This window comes from Puma concolor, chromosome D1, assembly GCF_028749965.1.
Source record: "Puma concolor isolate L17-30 chromosome D1, mPumCon1.1.hap2, whole genome shotgun sequence".
Taxonomy (NCBI): Eukaryota; Metazoa; Chordata; class Mammalia; order Carnivora; family Felidae; genus Puma; species Puma concolor.
The window spans coordinates 80,078,546-80,100,494 of NC_141676.1; the positions used below are offsets into that span (position 1 = coordinate 80,078,546).

Consider the following 21,949-nt stretch of genomic DNA (forward strand, 5'->3'; position numbering starts at 1 on the left):
AAAAGTTGCATATTACACTGCCTAAGATCATGAAATATTGGCATAAAGGTAGGTTTATAGGTCAATTTAAAAATTAGAGAAAATCTTGAAATAGTCCCACAAATGTAATTGAATTTGACAATGGTGTTTTTGAATTTTGACAATTCAATGAAGAATGATATATTTTTTAGCAGATGGTTCAGCAGAACCATTGTGTAGACACATTAAAAAAATCATTGATCCTTACCTTATTTCATATAAAAATTAACATGAAATGGATCATAGCTTAAAATATAATGGTTAAAACTATAATATTTTAAAAAGAAAATTTAGGAGAAAATCTTAGTGACTTAATTTGTAAAGGACTTCAGAAACTGTAAAACAAACAAAAAAATCAGTAAGTCACTCTTGAACAAAATTAAAAATCTATCTTTTCAAAAGGTACTTAAAATAATGAAAAGAGCATTCATAGTCTAGGAAAATATATTTATAAAACATATATCAAATAGAGGGCTTTTAACTAAAATAGTGTTTTTCAAAACAATTTCTTGGGGTGATCAACATTTTTTTCTTATGATTGTGCTTTCCCAAATGATATTCATTAATAACATGTAGCTAGTAAGCACTTGAAATGTTGTTAGCACAATTTGGAAACTAAATTTTAAATTGTATTTAATTTCAATTAGTTTAAATTTAAATAGCTCCTACATAGATAGCGATTACTGTATAGAACAACACAGATCTAGAATTTATAAAGAATAGTTATACCTCAGTAAGAAGATAAACAATCTTATTTTAAACATGGACAAGATACTTGAACAGACACTACACCAAAGATGGCAAATAAACACATGAAAGGATGTTAAATATCATTAGTTGCTAAGGAAATGAAACAAAACCACAATGAAAAACATTATAGACCCACCAGAATCGCTAAAATTATAAAGCCTGATAATGCCAAGTGTTGATAAGGATGTAGAGTAATTCAATCTCTTATACACTCTGATAAAAATTTAAAAATATTTTGGAAACATTTTGAAAGTTTCTTTCAAAATTGAACACACTTCTGCCATATGTTCCAGCCATTATTTTTTATGGTATTTATCCATAAGAAATAAAAGCTTAAGTCTGCACAAAGACTGCATATATCTGTTCATATATATCTGTTCATATCAGCCTTATTTATAATAGCCAAAAGTTAAATCAACAGGTGAATGAATAAACTGTGATATATACATGCAATAAATAATACTTAGTTGTTAAAAGTGAAATATATTTGCTTTGTTAATTTCATACCACATGCACATATATCAAAATAATTATGTTGAGTGAAAGAACTTAGTCCACAAAGAACATATACTGCATAATTCTCTTTATATATTTCTCAAAAATGCAATCTAACCTATTTTGACATAAAGCAGAGCAATGGTTGCCTAGGTATGAAGGAAAATTGGGACACAATGATGGATTACAAATGTACATGACAGGAACTGAGGGGATAATGAGTATATTCTATATTTTAATTTTAGTGCTGGTTTCACATAGATATAGATATATGTGTACATATACTTATATGTCAAAATTCTTCAAGTTGTACATTTTACCTATATGCACATAAATAATACACTAGTAAAGCTGCAAAAATGCCTCATACTCTAGTAGGAAAGAAAAATAAATAAAAACAATCCAACAAAGAAATTATTATCAATCATGAAGTTTGAATTCAAGATTCTCTACTAATCCTGCTAATCATACCCCTTTGTTTGTCTTCCCATATTCAGTTAACGGAACCATAATTTTTTCTAAATCATATAGTTTATCTCCTGGAAATCTTCCTTGATCCCTCCTTTTCTTCCTTCATCCCGTCAGAGAATCACCTTAGCATTGATTCCCATGGTATTCAGATGAGCATGTCTCACCCACTCCCATACTAATACCTAAGTACATACCATTATTGTTTCTGGTCAGGAACTAAAATCGCCTTAACAGCTATTACATTGCTTGTTTTATTTTTACTCTTGACCACCTACAATTAATTTTTCATACTGCCGAGTAATCTTTAAAAAAAATTAGATCATTTTACATATCCCCAGTTTAACTCTCCCCCAAATCTTTTCTTTAAACTAAAAATGGGTATCTTTAACATGGGCAATAATGTCCTACATGGTTGGTCTCTACCCACATCTCCCATATCACCTTAAATACTTATTCCTTGGCCTTTTATACTCTATTTACAATGAATTTCCTTCAGATCTTCAAATGCATCAAAGTAATGCCTGAATTAAGACTACTGCTTCAGCTATTCCCTCTGTCTAGAATTCTTTCATCTCACATTTCTCATGGACTACCCCTTCTATTAAGACTCACTCATGTGGCCTTCTCAACAAGTCCCCTCATCATCCAACCACCAGTACTCTCTATCACTTTTACTTCTGTACTTTCTTCATAGTACTTACTGCTCTTCAATTTTCTTTTTCTTTTTTAAAATACTTTATTGCCCACTATAATATAGGCTTTATTAGAGCAGGAACTTCGAGTGCTCCTTTGATCCAAGAGTAGACAAATTGTACAACAGAAAAAAACATTAGTCTAGAAACAAATACATCTAAAGGATCATTTAATACATGACATTTAAGACAGTTCAGTACAGCAAGGAAACTATTGATCTTCATAAATGATGGTGCTTAAATACTTAGATATTCACATAGATTGAAAAAAAGAGGTACATTTCTTTTATTTTTGTATGCCAATTCTAGAAAAAAATGTAGAATTATTAAGAGGATTAAACAATTTTTAATACGTAAATATCTTTGTAATTTAGAATTCACTAGAATTTCTTATATAGGATGCAAAAAACACTACATCTAATCATATATGTTTGTCTTTTCAAGAAATAATTAACTTCTATTTATCAATGGACACCATTAAGACTGAAGAAAGTCAAGATGCAGAGTGAGAGAAACTATTTGAAATACATTAATTTATATTACAAAGCATTTTATCTAGAAACTATAAATAGCTAATAGAAAAAAAGTCATATAAATCAATATATAATAGGCAGATAATTTAATAGATAAGTAGGCTAAAATTTGAACAGGCATTTCACAGAAGAAGATATCTAAATTGCCACTAAACATAGGGAGAGGTCCTCATATTTATTAGTCTACAAAGGCTTTCAAATGAAAACCATAATACAATATCATTCTGTATGCCAGAGAATGGTTAAATAGAAAAACAAAAACAAAACTGAATATAATAAGTTTTACAAGGATGTAAAACCAATTCCACAGTTGTAACTCCTGGATGATATAAAAATTCTATCAATCTTTTTGAAAACTAACCAGAAGTTTTCTACTACAATTGAACAAATGTATAACTTTGATCCATCAATTCTGTGTCTCAGATTTGATATATACTCAAAACCTATGTGCATATATGTTCACAAAAAGATATGAATATGAATATACATAGGAGCACAATTTAAAATAACCAAGATTATAAACAGTGAGATCACCATTAGCTGCTAAACAAATACATTTTGATATACTAACAAAACAGAATACAACACAAAAGTAAAACAAATCAACTGCATCCAAACACACACACACACAAATAGATAAATTTCACAAACAAGGGGCGCCTGGGTGGCTCAGTCAGTTAAGCGTCCGACTTCAGCTCAGGTCACCACTTCGCGGTCCGTGATTTCGAGCCCCGCGTCGGGCTCTGGGCTGATGGCTCAGAGCCTGGAACTTGCTTCCCATTCTGTGTCTCCCTCTCTCTCTGCCCCTCCCCCATTCATGCTGTGTTTCTCTCTGTCTCAAAAATAAATAAACGTTAAAAAAAAATTAAAAAAAAATTCACAAACAAAATACTATGACAAAGAAGCCAGCCTTGAAAGAACACATACTCTGTATTTTTTTTATAAAGTTTAAAGACATTTAAATTATTCCATAGTATTAAAAATTAGGAGATTGGGTTAGTTGGGAAGTTGAATTAGTTTTGATAGTATTATGAGAGACATCTGAGGAGCTAGTATTGGTTACATGTTTTGAATTTGGCACATTTACTCTATGAACAGAAATTTGGTTCATTTTATAAAATGTCATCCGTGATATGCCATGCATAAATAGTCGCTATGTTACTAATGGTAATTTCATAATACATTTAGGATTTTTCCTCTGAGTTGTACACCACAACAAACATTTGAAATATTTTTCCTGTGAAGATACTAGCTATGTTATAAAGTTCAATTTTAATTTAAAACATCAGAATTATAAAAAATGTAACATTGTTTATTATATTATCCACACACATTTCTCTTTCACAAATCATTTGCCCCTTAATTTTTTTGTTTGTTTCAAATTTTTGTTTACTTCCTAGTTAACATATAGTGCAATATTGCTTTCAGGAGTAGAATTTAGTGATTCATCACTTACATATAATACCCAATGCTCATCACAAGTGCCCTCCTTAATACCTATCACCCATTTAGCCCATTTCCCACCCACCTCTTCTCCATCAATCCTCAATTTGTTCTCTTATAGTTTTCACTATTTTTCTGTTTTTTTCCCCTTTCCCCGAGTTGCACATATGAGTGAAATTATATAGTATTTGTCTTTCTCTGACTGACTTATTTTGCTTAGCAAAATACATTCTGGTTCCATCTATGTCCTTGCAAATGGCAAGGTATCATTGTTTTTGAGGGCTGAATAATATTCCGTTATGTATATATACAACTTCATTAAGGAAACATAAATCAAAGCCACAATGAGATAAAACCTCATACCTGTAAGAATGGCTCAAATTAATAGCAGAAAACAATAAATGTTGGTGATGATGTGGAGAAAGGGGAATCCTCGTACACTGTTGGTGGGAATGCAAACTGGTGCACCCACTCTGGAAAAAAGTATGCAGGTTCCTCAAAATGTTAAAAATAGAAGTACTCTCCAACCCAACAATTGTACTATTCGGGGTTTACCCAAATGATACAAAAATACTGGCGCATTAATTTAAATATATATCCATCTTAAAAAAAATACATTTTTATTATTTGCATCTGTTTTACTGTTTGCCTTTCTATTAATTCCCATATTTTACAGGTTCTTTAATTTTTCCATTTTAAATTTATATTTTGACCTAAAAACCTTTTTAAAAAAATAATTCATACATATAAATATTGATAACCATAACATTAAATATCTTTGCATTTTTTTAAAACATCCCCAGAATAATGACTGATAGAAAACTGTGTACAATCAGAATTGTAAGTCACTTGATAAACTTCATAAATTAAAGTAGAATTTATGTATTTAGTTTGAATTAAATTATTTACAAGGTAAACAAGTAATAGAATAAATGTTATAAAAGCAATAATGAATCATCTGTTCTTTTTCCTCCATTTAATTAAATATGAATTTTTTTATAATAAAATAAAAATTAAGGAAACCTAGGGAAGTCTTACTCCTTTTCATTTAGTTACAAATTATAGCTATATAGTAATCTCAGGTTAACCTGAAAGTGACTACCTGGAGACAATAATTATACAACCATCATTTGGTGTTATATTTCCACCTCACTGATCATTTAGATTTACTCATAATATATCAGGAAAGAATCATGGAAATCATAGCCATACAAGCTATGTGGAAAGAAAACATCTGTATTATCTTATTAAAGACTTTTTTTAGATTAAAGACATATTGGGGCGCTTGGGTGGCTCAGTCAGTTAAGCATCCAACTTCGGCTCAGATCATGATCTCCCATTCATGGGTTGGAGCCCTGCATTGGGCTCTGTGCTGACAGCTCAGAGCCTGGAGCCTGCTTTGGATTCTATGTGTTTCTCTCTGCTCCTCCCCTGCTCACACTCTCTCTCTCTGTCTCTCTTAAAAATGAATAAACATTAAAAATTTAAAAAAAAAATTAAAGACATACTTTGTTCATACCATACCATGGCGTTTATTGGTGTCATTTTCATGGTAGACATTGTTATGGCTTATAGTACAGAACTAGGATTTTACCAGTCTTTTGCTTTCAATGAGAAACATGCTTTTTATGTATGTTAAGATAAGCTGGCTGTAATAATTAGCTCTAATTACAGGTCAACTTAGGCAAATTCCATCACCAGTAATTTAGATAGAGCAGATAGGAAGAAATCATTATAGTTTGTTAGCACCAAGATCATTCATTTACAGAGTACACTAAATGAATAGGAACTTGTACTCAGAAGAAATTGTGTCATTTTATCATTTTAATTAGTTTTTTTCTTGAATGCTTTGTGCCAGATGAAAAACAAACCTTTACTTGAAACTCCATTGCAAAATTCTAGAGGTTCTTATTCTCAGTATTGTTTTTAGATTGTAAAAGGTACATTGTAACTTTTTTCATGATTTTGTCATTTTAACTGGTAGTTATATTTTAACTTTTTTTCCCAGTGTTTTTACTCTTTGCACCCTAATGTCAATATTGACATTAATTTTGGATTTCTCTTTTTCTTGTAAAGAATATAGGTGTTATAGATTAATTATAGGTTATGTTTCATAATATTGTCAAAGTATGCAACCTTGCTACATGGCTGCTCTAGGTACAGGCGCAATTTAAACCCTGGAGCAGTTCCAGAAAGTGACATGTAGGAAAAGTGTGCTTCTGATTTGGTTCTGCAAAGATTGCCCTTGTTTGGTCTGTTTATGTCTAGAAAGTTTCTATTATCAAGGCAAGTAAAAAAATATATGGCATGCTTCACGAATTTGCATGTCAGCCCTGTGCAGGGGCCATGCCAATCTTTTCTGTATTGTTACAATGTTAGTGTATGTGCTGCCGAAGTGAGCACTATTGAGGCAGTTTTTGTGGAGAAGATACAAATAATAGCATGATTTTCTTTATTGCTTATGCATGGATCACAAAGACTTCTTATCTAATTTGAGCTCCCTATATAACGTAAAGCAAACAATAACTTTACCCTGACTAGGTGACTAAAACTAAGCATATTAGAGTGTCATATATTTATGCAAATAATCATTCATCAGCTATATGGTGCAAAAATGTCAATATATGCTAGGATTTATACAATTTTTATAATTAGATACATTGATGACAGAGTAGATGATGAAAATGTGTATTCTGAAAGATTTAGGCTAAATATAAGACAGCATGTACAACAAACATAAAATATAAGACAGCATGTACAACAAACATAAAAAACAAACAAAAACATATTAATAAATATAGAAAATAATAAAAACACCCATAATTTTTTTCCCAAAAATCTACTAACAAATTTTTCCAGTAAAGTGACAGATAGTAAGTATGTTTGGCTTTGTTAGCCTCATGGATTTTCATCATTGGAGTGAGAAGAATCCATAATCAATATGTAAACAGATGGATGTATTTCAGTAAAACCTTATTTACGAGGTAATATGTCATAGTCAGAACTGACTCTTCAGTTGTATAATTTGTTGACTTCTTTCTTTAGAACTCTGAAGTATGGTGAAATGGTCCAATCAAATTTACATTAAAGGGCTACCTGGGTGACTCAGTTGGTTAAGTGTCTGACTCGGTTTCTGCTCAGGTCAGGATCACGGTTAATGGGTTTGAACCCCATGTGAGACTCTGTTCTGGCAGCCTGAAGCCTGCTTGGAACTCTCTCTCTCTTCTCCTCTCTCTCTCCCTCTGTCTCTTTCCCTCCTCCACTCATATGCTCTCTCTCTCTCAAAAATAAATAAACAAAAAAAAAGTATATTAAAAGTTTCAATATATCTATAATATTATTTTATGATAAAGAGCTGCACTTCCTATCCATGACAATTCCACTTCCAAATTCAAAATCTATGCCACTATTAATATTTGTTTAGAACTCTATTGCTTAGTTTTTAGTTGGGGAATATAACATAAATAGTAAAATTGTATGAGACTGTGTTTCATTTTTCACACATTATTATAAAATGTAATCTAAATGCAACAGATTCCACACACATTTTGTAAAATTAATCCGAATTCATTATGAATTACACCTTCTAAGTTTTTTTTTCAATATATGAAATTTATTGTCAAATTGGTTTCCATACAACACCCAGTGCTCATCCCAACAAGTGCCCTCCTCAATACCCATCACCCACCCACCCCGCCCTCCCACCCCCCATCAACCTTCAGTTTGTTCTCAGTTTTTTTTTTTTTATTTATTTATTTATTTTTTTTTTTTTCCAACGTTTATTTATTTTTGGGACAGAGAGAGACAGAGCATGAACGGGGGAGGGGCAGAGAGAGAGGGAGACACAGAATCGGAAACAGGCTCCAGGCTCTGAGCCATCAGCCCAGAGCCCGACGCGGGGCTCGAACTCACAGACCGCGAGATCGTGACCTGGCTGAAGTCGGACGCTTAACCGACTGCGCCACCCAGGCGCCCCTGTTCTCAGTTTTTTTTAGAGTCTCTTATGCTTTGGCTCTCTCCCACTCTAACCTCTTTTTTTTTTTTTTTCCTTCCCCTCCTCCATGGGTTTCTGTTAGTTTCTCAGGATCCACATAAGAGTGAAAACATATGGTATCTGTCTTTCTTTGTATGGCTTATTTTACTTAGTATCACACTCTCCAGTTCCATCCACGTTGCTACAAAGGGCCATATTTCGTTCTTCCTCACTGCCATGTAGTACTCCATTGTGTATATAAACCACAATTTCTTTATCCATTCATCAGTTGATAGACATTTAGGCTCTTTCCATAATTTGGCTATTGTTGAAAGTGCTGCTATAAGCATTGGGGTACAAGTGCCCCTATGCATCAGTACTCCTGTATCCCTTGGGTAAATTCCTAGCAGTGCTATTGCTGGGTCATAGGGTAGGTCTATTTTTAATTTTCTGAGGAACCTCCACATTGCTTTCCAGAGTGGCTGCACCAATTTGCATTCCCACCAACAGTGCAAGAGGGTTCTTGTTTCTCCACATGCTCGCCAGCATCTATAGTCTCCTGATTTGTTCATTTTGGCCACTCTGACTGGCGTGAGGTGATATCTCACTGTGGTTTTGATTTTGTATTTCCCTGATAAGGAGCGACGTTGAGCATCTTTCCATGTGCCTGTTGGCCATCCGGATGTCTTCTTTAGAGAAGTGTCTATTCATGTTTTCTGCCCATTTCTTCACTGGGTTATTTGCTTTTCAGGTGTGGAGTTTGGTGAGCTCTTTATAGATTTTGGATACTAGCCCTTTGTCCGATATGTCATTTGCAAATATCTTTTCCCATTCCGTTGGTTGCCTTTTAGTTTTGTTGGTTGTTTCCTTTGCTGTGCAGAAGCTTTTTATCTTCATAAGGTCCCAGCAATTCATATTTATTTATTTATTTATTTATTTATTTATTTATTTATTTATTTATTTTTATTATATGAAATTTATTGTAAAATTGGTTTCCATACAACACCCAGTGCTCATCCCAAAAGGTACCCTCCTCAATACCCATCACCAACCCTCCCCTCCCTCCCACCCCCCATCAACCCTCAGTTTGTTCTCAGGTTTTAACAGTCTCTTATGTTTTGGCTCTCTCCCACTCTAACCTCTTTTTTTTTTTTTTTTTTTTTTCCTTCCCCTCCCCCCTGGGTTCCTGTTAAGTTTCTTAGGATCCACATAAGAGTGAAACCATATGGTATCTGTCTTTCTCTGTATGGCTTATTTCACTTAGCATCACACTCTCCAGTTCCATCCACGTCCAGCAATTCATTTTTGCTTTTAATTCCCTTGCCTTTGGGGATGTGTCGAGTAAGAGATTGCTACGGCTGAGGTCAGAGAGGTCTTTTCCTGCTTTCTCCTCTAGGGTTTTGATGGTTTCCTGTCTCATATTCAGGTCCTTTATCCATTTTGAGTTTATTTTTGTGAATGGTGTGAGAAAGTGGTCTAGTTTCAACCTTCTGCATGTTGCTGTCCAGTTCTCCCAGCACCATTTGTTGAAGAGACTGTCTTTTTTCCATTGGATGTTCTTTCCTGCTTTGTCAAAGATGAGTTGGCCATACGTTTGTGGGTCTAGTTCTGGGGTTTCTATTCTATTCCATTGGTCTATGTGTCTGTTTTTGTGCCAATACCATGCTGTCTTGATGATGACAGCTTTGTAGTAGAGGCTAAAGTCTGGGATTGTGATGCCTCCTGCTTTGGTATTCTTCTTCAAAATTACTTTGGATATTTGGGGCCTTTTGTGGTTCCATATGAATTTTAGGATTGCTTGTTCTAGTTTCGAGAAGAATGCTGGTGCAATTTTGATTGGGATTGCATTGAATGTGTAGATAGCTTTGGGTAGTATTGACATTTTGACAATATTTATTCTTCCAATCCATGAGCAGGGAATGTCTTTCCATTTCTTTATATCTTCTTCAATTTCCTTCATAAGCTTTCTATAGTTTTCAGCATACAGATCTTTTACATCTTTGGTTAGATTTATTCCTAGGTACTTTATGCTTCTTGGTGCAATTGTGAATGGGATCAGTTTCTTTATTTGTCTTTCTGTTGCTTCATTGTTAGTGTGTAAGAATGCAACTGATTTCTGTACATTGATTTTGTATCCTGCAACTTTGCTGAATTCATGTATCAGTTCTAGCAGACTTTTGGTGGAGTCTATCGGATTTTCCATGTATAATATCATGTCATCTGCAAAGAGCGAAAGCTTGACTTCATCTTTGCCAATTTTGACGCCTTTGATTTCCTTTTGTTGTCTGATTGCTGATGCTAGAACTTCCAACACTATGTTAAACAACAGCGATGAGAGTGGGCATCCCTGTCGTGTTCCTGATCCCAGGGAAAAAGCTCTCAGTTTTTCCCCTTTGAGGATGATGTTAGATGTGGGCTTTTCATAAATGGCTTTTATGATCTTTAAGTATGTTCCTTCTATCCCTACTTTCTCAAGGGTTTTTATTAAGAAAGGGTGCTAGATTTTGTCAAAGGCCTTTTCTGCATCGATTGACAGGATCATATGGTTCTTCTCTTTTCTTTTATTAATGTGATGTATCACGTTGTTTGATTTGCGAATGTTGAACCACCCCTCATCCCAGGAATGAATCCCACTTGATCATGGTGAATAATTCTTTTTATATGCTGTTGAATTCGATTTGCTAGTATCTTATTGAGAATTTTTGCATCCATATTCATCAGGGATATTGGCCTGTAGTTCTCTTTTTTTACTGGGTCTCTGTCTGGTTTAGGAATCAAAGTAATACTGGCTTCACAGAATGTGTCTGGAAGTTTTCCTTCCCTTTCTATTTCTTGGAATAGCTTGAGAAGGATAGGTATTATCTCTGCTTTAAACATCTGGTAGGTAGAAATCCCCTGGGAAGCCATCTGGTCCTGGACTCTGATTTGTTGGGAGATTTTTGATAACCGATTCAATTTCTTCACTGGTTATGGGTCTGTTCAAGCTTTCTCTTTCTTCCTGATTGAGTTTTGGAAGAGTGTGGGTGTTTAGGAATTTGTCCATTTCTTCCAGTTGTCCAATTTGTTGGCATATAATTTTTCATAGTATTCCCTGATAATTGCTTGTATCTCTGAGGGATTGGTTGCAATAATTCCATTTTCATTCATGATTTTATCTATTTGGGTCATCTCCCTTTTTTTTTGTTTTTTGTTTTTTATTTATATATGAAATTTATTGTCAAATTGGTTTCCATACAACACCCAGTGCTCATCCCAAAAGGTGCCCTCCTCAATACCCATCACCCACACTCTCCTCCTTCCCACCCCCCATCAACCCTTAGTTTGTTCTCAGTTCTCAACAGTCTCTTATGCTTTGGCTCTCTCCCACTCTAACCTCTTTTTTTTTTTTTTTTCCTTCCCCTCCCCCATGGGTTCTTGTTAAGTTTCTCAGGATCCAGATAAGAGTGAAACCATATGGTATCTGTCTTTCTCTGTATGGCTTATTTCACTTAGCATCACACTCTCCAGTTCCATCCATGTTGCTACAAAAGGCCATATTTCATTTTTTCTCATTGCCACGTAGTATTCCATAGTGTATATAAACCACAGTTTCTTTATCCATTCATCAGTTGATGGACATTTAGGCTCTTTCCATAATTTGGCTATTGTTGAGAGTGCTGCTATGAACATTGGGGTACAAGTGCCCCTATGCATCAGTACTCCTGTGTCCCTTGGATAAATTCCTAGCAGTGCTATTGCTGGGTCATAGGGTAGGTCTATTTTTAATTTTCTGAGGAACCTCCACACTGCTTTCCAGAGCGGCTGCACCAATTTGCATTCCCACCAACAGTGCAAGAGGGTTCCCGTTTCTCCACATCCTCTCCAGCATCTATAGTCTCCTGATTTGTTCATTTTGGCCACTCTGACTGGCGTGAGGTGATACCTGAGTGTGGTTTTGATTTGTATTTCCCTGATAAGGAGCGACGCTGAACATCTTTTCATGTGCCTGTTGGCCATCCGGATGTCTTCTTTAGAGAAGTGTCTATTCATGTTTTCTGCCCATTTCTTCACTGGGTTATTTGCTTTTCAGGTGTGGAGTTTGGTGAGCTCTTTATAGATTTTGGATACTAGCCCTTTGTCCGATATGTCATTTGCAAATATCTTTTCCCATTCCGTTGGTTGCCTTTTAGTTTTGTTGGTTGTTTCCTTTGCTGTGCAGAAGCTTTTTATCTTCATAAGGTCCCAGTAATTCACTTTTGCTTTTAATTCCCTTGCCTTTGGGGATGTGTCGAGTAAGAGATTGCTACGGCTGAAGTCAGAGAGGTCTTTTCCTGCTTTCTCCTCTAAGGTTTTGATGGTTTCCTGTCTCACATTCAGGTCCTTTATCCATTTTGAGTTTATTTTTGTGAATGGTGTGAGAAAGTGGTCTAGTTTCAACCTTCTGCATGTTGCTGTCCAGTTCTCCCAGCACCATTTGTTGAAGAGACTGTCTTTTTTCCATTGGATGTTCTTTCCTGCTTTGTCAAAGATGAGTTGGCCATACGTTTGTGGGTCTAGTTCTGGGGTTTCTATTCTATTCCATTGGTCTATGTGTCTGTTTTTGTGCCAATACCATGCTGTCTTGATGATGACAGCTTTGTAGTAGAGGCTAAAGTCTGGGATTGTGATGCCTCCCGCTTTGGTCTTCTTCTTCAAAATTACTTTGGCTATTCGGGGCCTTTTGTGGTTCCATATGAATTTTAGGATGGTTTGTTCTAGTTTCGAGAAGAATGCTGGTGCAATTTTGATTGGGATTGCATTGAATGTGTAGATAGCTTTGGGTAGTATTGACATTTTGATAATATTTATTCTTCCAATCCATGAGCAGGGAATGTCTTTCCATTTCTTTAAATCTTCTTCAATTACCTTCATAAGCTTTCTATAGTTTTCAGCATACAGATCCTTTACATCTTTGGTTAGATTTATTCCTAGGTATTTTATGCTTCTTGGTGCAATTGTGAATGGGATCAGTTTCTTTATTTGTCTTTCTGTTGCTTCATTGTTAGTGTATAAGAATGCAACTGATTTCTGTACATTGATTTTGTATCCTGCAACTTTGCTGAATTCATGTATCAGTTCTAGCAGACTTTTGGTGGAGTCTATCGGATTTTCCATGTATAATATCATGTCATCTGCAAAGAGCGAAAGCTTGACTTCATCTTTGCCAATTTTGACGCCTTTGATTTCCTTTTGTTGTCTGATTGCTGATGCTAGAACTTCCAGCACTATGTTAAACAACAGCGGTGAGAGTGGGCATCCCTGTCGTGTTCCTGATCTCAGGGAAAAAGCTCTCAGTTTTTCCCCGTTGAGGATGATGTTAGCTGTGGGCTTTTCATAAATGGTTTTTATGATCTCTAAGTATGTTCCTTCTATCCCTACTTTCTCAAGGGTTTTTATTAAGAAAGGGTGCTAGATTTTGTCAAAGGCCTTTTCTGCATCGATTGACAGGATCATATGGTTCTTCTCTTTTTTTTTGTTAATGTGATGTATCACGTTGATTGATTTGCGAATGTTGAACGAGCCCTGCATCCCAGGAATGAATCCCACTTGATCATGGTGAATAATTCTTTTTATATGCCGTTGAATTCAATTTGCTAGTATCTTATTGAGAATTTTTGCATCCATATTCATCAGGGATATTGGCCTGTAGTTCTCTTTTTTTACTGGGTCTCTGTCTGGTTTAGGAATCAAAGTAATACTGGCTTCACAGAATGAGTCTGGAAGTTTTCCTTCCCTTTCTATTTCTTGGAATAGCTTGAGAAGGATAGGTATTATCTCTGCTTTAAACATCTGGTAGGTAGAAATCCCCTGGGAAGCCATCTGGTCCTGGACTCTGATTTGTTGGGAGATTTTTGATAACCGATTCAATTTCTTCACTGGTTATGAGTCTGTTCAAGCTTTCTCTTTCTTCCTGATTGAGTTTTGGAAGAGTGTGGGTGTTCAGGAATTTGTCCATTTCTTCCAGGTTGTCCAGTTTGTTGGCATATAATTTTTCATAGTATTCCCTGATAATTGCTTGTATCTCTGAGGGATTGGTTGCAATAATTCCATTTTCATTCATGATTTTATCTATTTGGGTCATCTCCCTTTTCTTTTTGAGAAGCCTGGCTAGAGGTTTATCAATTTTGTTAATTTTTTCAAAAAACCAACTCTTGGTTTCGTTGATCTGCTCTACAGCTTTTTTTTTTAGATTCTATATTGATTATTTCTGCTCTGATCTTTATTATTTCTCTTCTTCTGCTGGGTTTAGGCTGCCTTTGCTGTACTGCTTCTATTTCCTTTAGGTGTGCTGTTCCATTTTGTATTTGGGATTTTTCCTGTCTCTTGAGTTAGGCCTGGATTGAGATGTATTTTCCTCTCAGGACTGCCTTCGCTGCATCCCAAAGCATTTGGATTGTTGTATTTTCATTTTCGTTTGTTTCCAAATATTTTTTTTTTAATTTTTTTTTCAACGTTTATTTATTTTTGGGACAGAGAGAGACAGAGCATGAACGGGGGAGGGGCAGAGAGAGAGGGAGACACAGAATCAGAAACAGGCTCCACGCTCTGAGCCATCAGCCCAGAGCCTGACGCGGGGCTCGAACTCACGGACCGCGAGATCGTGAGCTGGCTGAAGTCGGACGCTTAACAGACTGCGCCACCCAGGCGCCCCGTGTTTCCAAATATTTTTTAATTTCTTCTCTAATTGCCTGGTTGACCCACTCATTCTTTAGTAGGGTGTTCTTTAACCTCCATGCTTTTGGAGGTTTTCCAGACTTTTTCCTGTGGTTGATTTCAAGCTTTTTAGCATTGTGGTCTGAAAGTATGCATGGTATAATTTCAATTCTTGTATACATATGAAGGGCTGTTTTGTGACCCAGTATGTGATCTGTCTTGGAGAAGGTTCCACGTGCACTCGAGAAGAAAGTATATTCTGTTGCTTTGGGATGCAAACTTCTAAATATATCTGTCAAGTCCATCTGATCCAATGTGTCATTCAGGGACCTTGTTTCTTTATTGACCATGTGTCTAGATGATCTATCCATTTCTGTAAGTAGAGTGTTAAAGTCCCCTGCAATTACCACATTCTTATCAATAAGGTTGCTTATGTTTATGAGTAATTGTTTTATATATTTGGGGGCTCTGGTATTCGGCGCATAGACATTTATAATTGTTAGCTCTTCCTGGTGGATAGACCCTGTAATTATTATATAATGCCCTTCTTCATCTCTTGTTACAGCCTTTAATTTAAAGTCTAGTTTGTCTGATATAAGTATGGCTACTCCAGCTTTCTATTGGCTTCCGGTAGCATGATAAATAGTTCTCCATCCCCTCAACTCTCAATCTAAAGGTGTCCTCAGATCTAAAATGAGTCTCTTGTAGACCGCAAATAGATGGGTCTTGTTTTTTTATCCATTCTAATACCCTATGTCTTTTGGTTGGTGCATTTAATCCATTTACATTCAGTGTTATTATAGAAAGATACGGGTTTAGAGTCATTGTGATGTCTGTATGATTTCTGCTTGTAGTGATGTCACTGGTACTTTGTCTCACAGGATCCCCCTTAGGATCTCTTGTAGGGCTGGTTTAGTGGTGACAAATTCCTTCAGTTTTTGTTTGTTTGGAAAGACCTTTATCTCTCCTTCTATTGTAAGTGACAGACTTGCTGGATAAAGGATTCTCGGCTGCATATTTTTTCTGTTCATCACATTGAAGATCTCCTGCCATGCCTTTCTGGCCTGCCAAGTTTCAAAAGAGAGATCAGTCACAAGTCTTATAGGTCTCCCTTTATATGTTAGGGCCTGTTTTTCCCTTACTGCTTTCAGAATTTTCTCTTTATCCTTGTATTTGCCAGTTTCACTATGATATGTTGTGCAGAAGATTGATTCAAGTTATGTCTGAAGGGAGTTCTCTGTGCCTCTTGGATTTCAATGCCTTTTTCCTTCCCCAGTTCAAGGAAGTTCTCAGCTATAATTTCTTCAAGTACCCCTTCCGCACCTTTCCCTCTCTCTTCCTCCTCTGGGATACCAATTATGCGTATATTATTTCTTTTTAGTGTATCACTTAGTTCTCTAATTTTCCCCTCATACTCCTGGATTTTTTTATCTTTTTGTCAGCTTCCTCTTTTTCCATAACTTTATCTTCTAGTTCACCTATTCTCTCCTCAGCCTCTTCAATCCGAGCCGTGGTGGTTTCCATTTTGTTTTGCATTTCATTTAAAGCGTTTTTCAGCTCCTCCTGACTGTTCCTTAGTCCCTTGATCTCTGTAGCAAGAGATTCTCTGCTGTCCTCTATACTGTTTTCAAGCCCAGCGATTAATTTTATGACTATTATTCTAAATTCACTTTCTGTTATATTATTTAAATGCTCTTTGATCAGTTCATTAGCTGTTGTTATTTCCTGGAGATTCTTCTGAGGGGAATTCTTCCGTTTGGTCATTTTGGATAGTCCCTGGCATGGTGAGGACCTGCAGGGCACTTCCCCTGTGCTGTGGTGTATAACTGGAGCTGGTGGGCGGAGCCGCAGTCAGACCTGATGTCTGCCCCCAGCCCACCGCTGGGTCCACAGTCAGACTGGTGTGTGCCTTCTCTTCCCCTCCCCTAGGGCCGGGATTCACTGTGGTGTGGCGTGGCCCATCTGGGCTACTTGCACAGTGCCAGGCTTGTGGTACTGGGGATCTGGCGTATTAGCTGGGGTGGGTAGGCAAGTTGCAGGGGGGCAGGAGGGGCAGGTTTAGCTGTCTTGTCCTTAGGTGATCCACTTCAGGAGGGGCCCTGTGGCAGCAGGAGGGAGTCAGACCCGCTGCCAGAGGGGCGGCTCCGCAGAAGCACAGAATTGGGTGTTTGCCCAGAGCGAGCAATTTCCCTGGCAGGAACTGGTTCCCTTTGGGATTTTGGCTGGGGGATGGGTGAGGGAGATGGCACTGGCGAGCGCCTTTGTTCCCTGTCAAACTGAGCTCTGTCGTCCAGGGGCTCAGCCACTCTCCCTCCCTTTGTCCTCCAGGCTTCCGGCTTTCCGAGCAGAGTTGTTAACTTATGACCTCCCAGATGCTAAGTCAGGCTTGCTGTCGGAACACACTCCGTCTGGCCCCTCCGCTTTTGCAAGCCAAACTCAGGGGCTCTGCTTGGCCAGCAGGCGGCCCCTCCGCCCTGGCTCCCTCCCGTCAGTCCCTGTAGCGTGCACCGCCTCGCCGCCCTTCCTACCCTCTTCCGTGGGCCTCTCGTCTGCACTTGGCTCTGGAGACTCCGTTCTGCTAGTCTTCTGGTGGTTTTCTGAGTTATTTAGGCAGGTGTAGGTGGAATCTAAGTGATCAGCAGGACGCGCGGTGAGCCAAGCGTCCTCCTACGCCGCCATCTTCCCCTGATCCCCTTCCTATATACTTTTTTAATATTAAAGCTTTTTAAAAATATTTATTTGTTTTTGAGAAAGAGGGAAAGCATGAGGAAGGAGGGTGGGCAGAGAGAGAAGGAGACACGGGATCCAAAGCAGGCTCTGCCCTGGCAGAAGAGAGCTACACCTTCTAAGTTTAAAAGCCTGGCTAAAACCTAGCTTACAAACAATCTCTGGATTTAAAATTCAGACTTTTCCTTCTTACTGCATTCTTATAAGTTAAATTGGGTTAGTAATACCTATTTCACTTACCTTTTAGAATTTTATTAATTGATAATATGTTTAGAGATAGTTTTTAAATTGTAAAAAATGTTACCATATGGGATATTATTATTGTTTCAGTAACGACATATTATTTATTTGGTTGCATTGCTAGCATATTCGTGTTAGGAACTATTTTATAAGATAAACAATATTTACCATAATGCAAGCTATTTCTTCAAGTCATGTTTATGGTTATCAGCTATTGTAAAAGAAGATATCAGAGCTATTAATTGGGAGTTTTTCTGCTACTAGATAATGTTACCATCTTCTAAAGTTGATAGCAAAATTGTGGAGACAGGCCAAGTGTCCATCCACCCATGAATAGATAAAGACAATGTGAATTCATCTCTTGATTTGGTAAAGAGTGAGTTTTTCATTAAGATTTTGATTTTGTCAAAAAAAAAAAAAGATTTTGATTTCGTCAAAATCACCATATTTCTACCATAAGTTAATTTAATGCAACATTTTATATATTAGATATTTTTATCTTCTTGTTATGGTGCAGTTTTTCAATACATTTTTTTTTTACCTTCGCAAGTTTTTTTTCCTGAGATAATCTATCCATAAATGTTATCGTTCCTTTTCTGCTTTTTGTTTGCTTGCATTTTTTGTGCATATCCTGATCTATTCTGTTATTTTCAACTGTGGTATTTAATATTAACTCATCACTTATGTTTAGTTTGTCTGCATTTAGTTTGCTTACACAATTTGTGAATTTTGTCATTTAATTTGTGGATTTTATTCACTTGTGATAAATTTATTTATAAATAAGTTCAGCTTTATTCTTCTAATCTTTACTTTTTTCATTTTTTTGTAGTTTCCTTTTTAATTTATTTGACATTTATTAATCAATTTCAGTTTATTGTTTCTATTGCTTAGAATATTTTTTCTAATTATATTTTCTCTAACATTAGTTACTTATAAATATGTACCAATTTTATTTGATCATAAATTTCTTTAATAATTATTAAATAATTGCAATTGAAAAAATGAAAGTCATGTATATAAGGCAAATATAAAATTTAGGTAATAAGTACAATCTGACCTACAATATATAATAAACTTTAGGTATCTTAATGCTTCTCCATATGCTCTATATGTGTTACCAAGAAGAGCAATCAATCCTAAGTAAATTGTTGCAGTTGAGGAAAAAACCCAACTGCTTCTGAGCTGGAATCTTGGAGACGACTGGCCAGAGTATTATGCTCTGATGGACAGAGCCTTAGGGGAAACCTGTCCTCAGTCTGAGGTTTCCCTTGTAGGCACAATAATTTCCTTTTTGAAAAAAAAATTTTTTTAATTGGGAGAAGAGTGACTTGAGTAGAGGAGGGGCAGAAGGAGAGGGAGAGAAAGACCCTCAAGCAAGGTCCATACTTGGCTTGGATTCTGATGTGGGACTGGGTCCCAAGACTATGACATCAAGCCCTGCATGGAAATGAAGAGCGGGAGGCTTAACCAACTGAGCCACCCAGGAACCCCGTTCTTTTTGAATCATACTCTTAAGGTCAACTCTAGTTTCATAACTCTCTGAATATGAATATAAAGGAAACATCCTTTATATTGGGTGAATGGTGTTTTTTTTTTAATTTAAATAAATTGAATTTTTAAAAAGTATTTATTTTGAGACAGAGAGAGAGAGAGAGAGAGTGGGGGGAGGAGCATAGAGAGAGGAAGAGAGGATCCCAAAGAAGCTCCACACTGTCAGCACAGAGCCTGTCACAGGACTTATCTCTCAGACCTTGAGACCATGACTGAGCTGAAAAGAAATGTCAGATCCTTAACCGACTGAGCCATCCAAGTGCCCCATAAATTTACTTTTCTTAAGAGATAAAGAAAATATCCACAAAGAGTAATAATCAAATAGAAAATATTACCATTATACAAGTAGTCAGCCATGTCCTTCTAAGAAAGAGAATATCTTATTCATAAATAATTTTATGTGGGACATTAATATGAGAATAGGAAATGGGCTATTAGTACCATTTCTTTTTATTTTAAAAACACTTTCAAAAATAGATATCTTTGTAATTTAAAAAAAAAATATTCTGCCTATTCTTCAGAGCGCTTAATTTTGTGAAAATTTTTGGAAAAATTTTCCGTCATAAAAATAAAGCAAAAAGCTGAGTGATGTATTCATAATATTATATATGGGCTAAGGCCCACCTAAGGATTTTCTAGGGGAATGTATTATTTGATTCACTGTTTACTATTGATTGTAGTTCCAAGACTTAGTGAAGTTACATGTAAACACAGAGTTTACCAGATTAAAATGCAAATAATTTATTTCTAGTAGAAAAGATAACTCTAAATGTTAAGGAATGTTGCTCAGCAGGATATTAGTCAGTTTTGAAATTAATCCAACAATCTTATCTTAACTAGCCATGGTTAAAATTTCTATAAATATCTAAGCCCTCAAATGTTATTTGAATCAGTCTTAGCATTTTATTTTTTCTTTATTAAATAATGTGTTGAATAGAATATTTGAAAAATGGAATTTTAGATTTTAAAAATATTGTAATTTGATTTGTTGAAAATTATATTTTGATAGTTCAACCAGATGCCAACATGGACTAACCTGACAAATCCAATAAAAGTTTGCTGTTTGCCTAACTAATCTGAACCTGTTAAATACCTTAAATTAGTTTACTGATAAAATAAGCTAAAGGTATACCCACTTAACATTTAATAATACAAAAGTAATAAATTTCTAATAAACTACAATGAATTGTATATTTTTTATTATTTGTTTAACATTTATTTATTTATGAGATAGAGACAGACAGACAGACAGAGCACGAGCAGGGGAGGGGCAGAGAGAGGGAGACACAGAATCCGAAGCAGGCTCCAGGCTCCGACCTGTCAGCACAGAGCCCAACACAGGGCTCGAACCCATGAACTGGGATATCATGAACTGAGCCAATGTCGATGCTCAACTGAATGAGCCAGCCAGGAGCCCCTGAATTATATTTTTATAAGAAAATGTACAGCAGTAATTGTTCCCTATTTTGTAAACTTGGACATCATTTAGGTAACTTAAATGATAAAACTTTGGGATAATATTTTATCAGGTTAATTAACAGATAAGCTTTGGATAGCTAAGTAATTTCTAAGTAAAATGAAATATTTAAGATTTATTACTAAACAAAATTTTAATTTTACATACTTTGTTTCTTAATTTTAGGTTATATGTAAATGTATATTCATTTACATGTTAATTTTTGCCATCATTAAATGGTGAAGAAGGACTGTGAATAGTTGTAAAAATTGCATTGTTTTTATTCATAAGCTTTGCTTTCTGCTAAAATTATTCTGTGTATTGCAGTCAGTATATAATTACAACTCAGTGTTCTAAGTAAATATAAGTTAATTGCTTTGTTACAATTATAATTACTTTCTTATCATTTCAATCTTTTGGATTAGTATATGGTAGGCAATGGGATAAATTTTGGTTGTGTTCTAGAAAAAGCAGAATGATTTTGTTCTGAAAAAAATTCTGGGCAAAATGCAGAATCATTTTTTCCTGAACAAAATTCTGCACTCACACAAATTGTTCAGAGTTGAACAGAATTGTTCCAGAATTAAAAGTGCATAACGAAAGACAAAATCTGAGTATGTCTAGCAATTTATGGAGGGAGATTTTAAAGTTTGAAACTTATGCTTTATAAAACATTTAGATAGTCTAAAAGTAACTGCAAAGGCTGTCTGTACATAACTTGTAACTTGGAAATCAACCTGAAACATTTTAGGAGACAAAATGGTAAGCTGTAGCTACAACTTCTGAAAGTGGAAGCACTTTATGCTCACAAGAACAGTCTGGACTCACCAGGATACATCAAGAGAAACAATTGAAGAAAAGATAAATAAATGTGAAGATTTGAAGACAATAGCGTCTATCCAAACTAAAGCACAGAGCAAAAAAGTGA

At 35.7% G+C, this 21,949-nt stretch overlaps 1 non-coding gene across 1 annotated transcript; it reads right to left on the bottom strand.

Moving 5' to 3' along the window:
* Positions 1-6,698: 6,698 nt before the first annotated feature.
* Positions 6,699-6,805, bottom strand: LOC112866282 (U6 spliceosomal RNA). The gene has a single exon (XR_003224116.1). It is a non-coding gene; the product is annotated as a U6 spliceosomal RNA (small nuclear RNA).
* Positions 6,806-21,949: the final 15,144 nt, after the last annotated feature.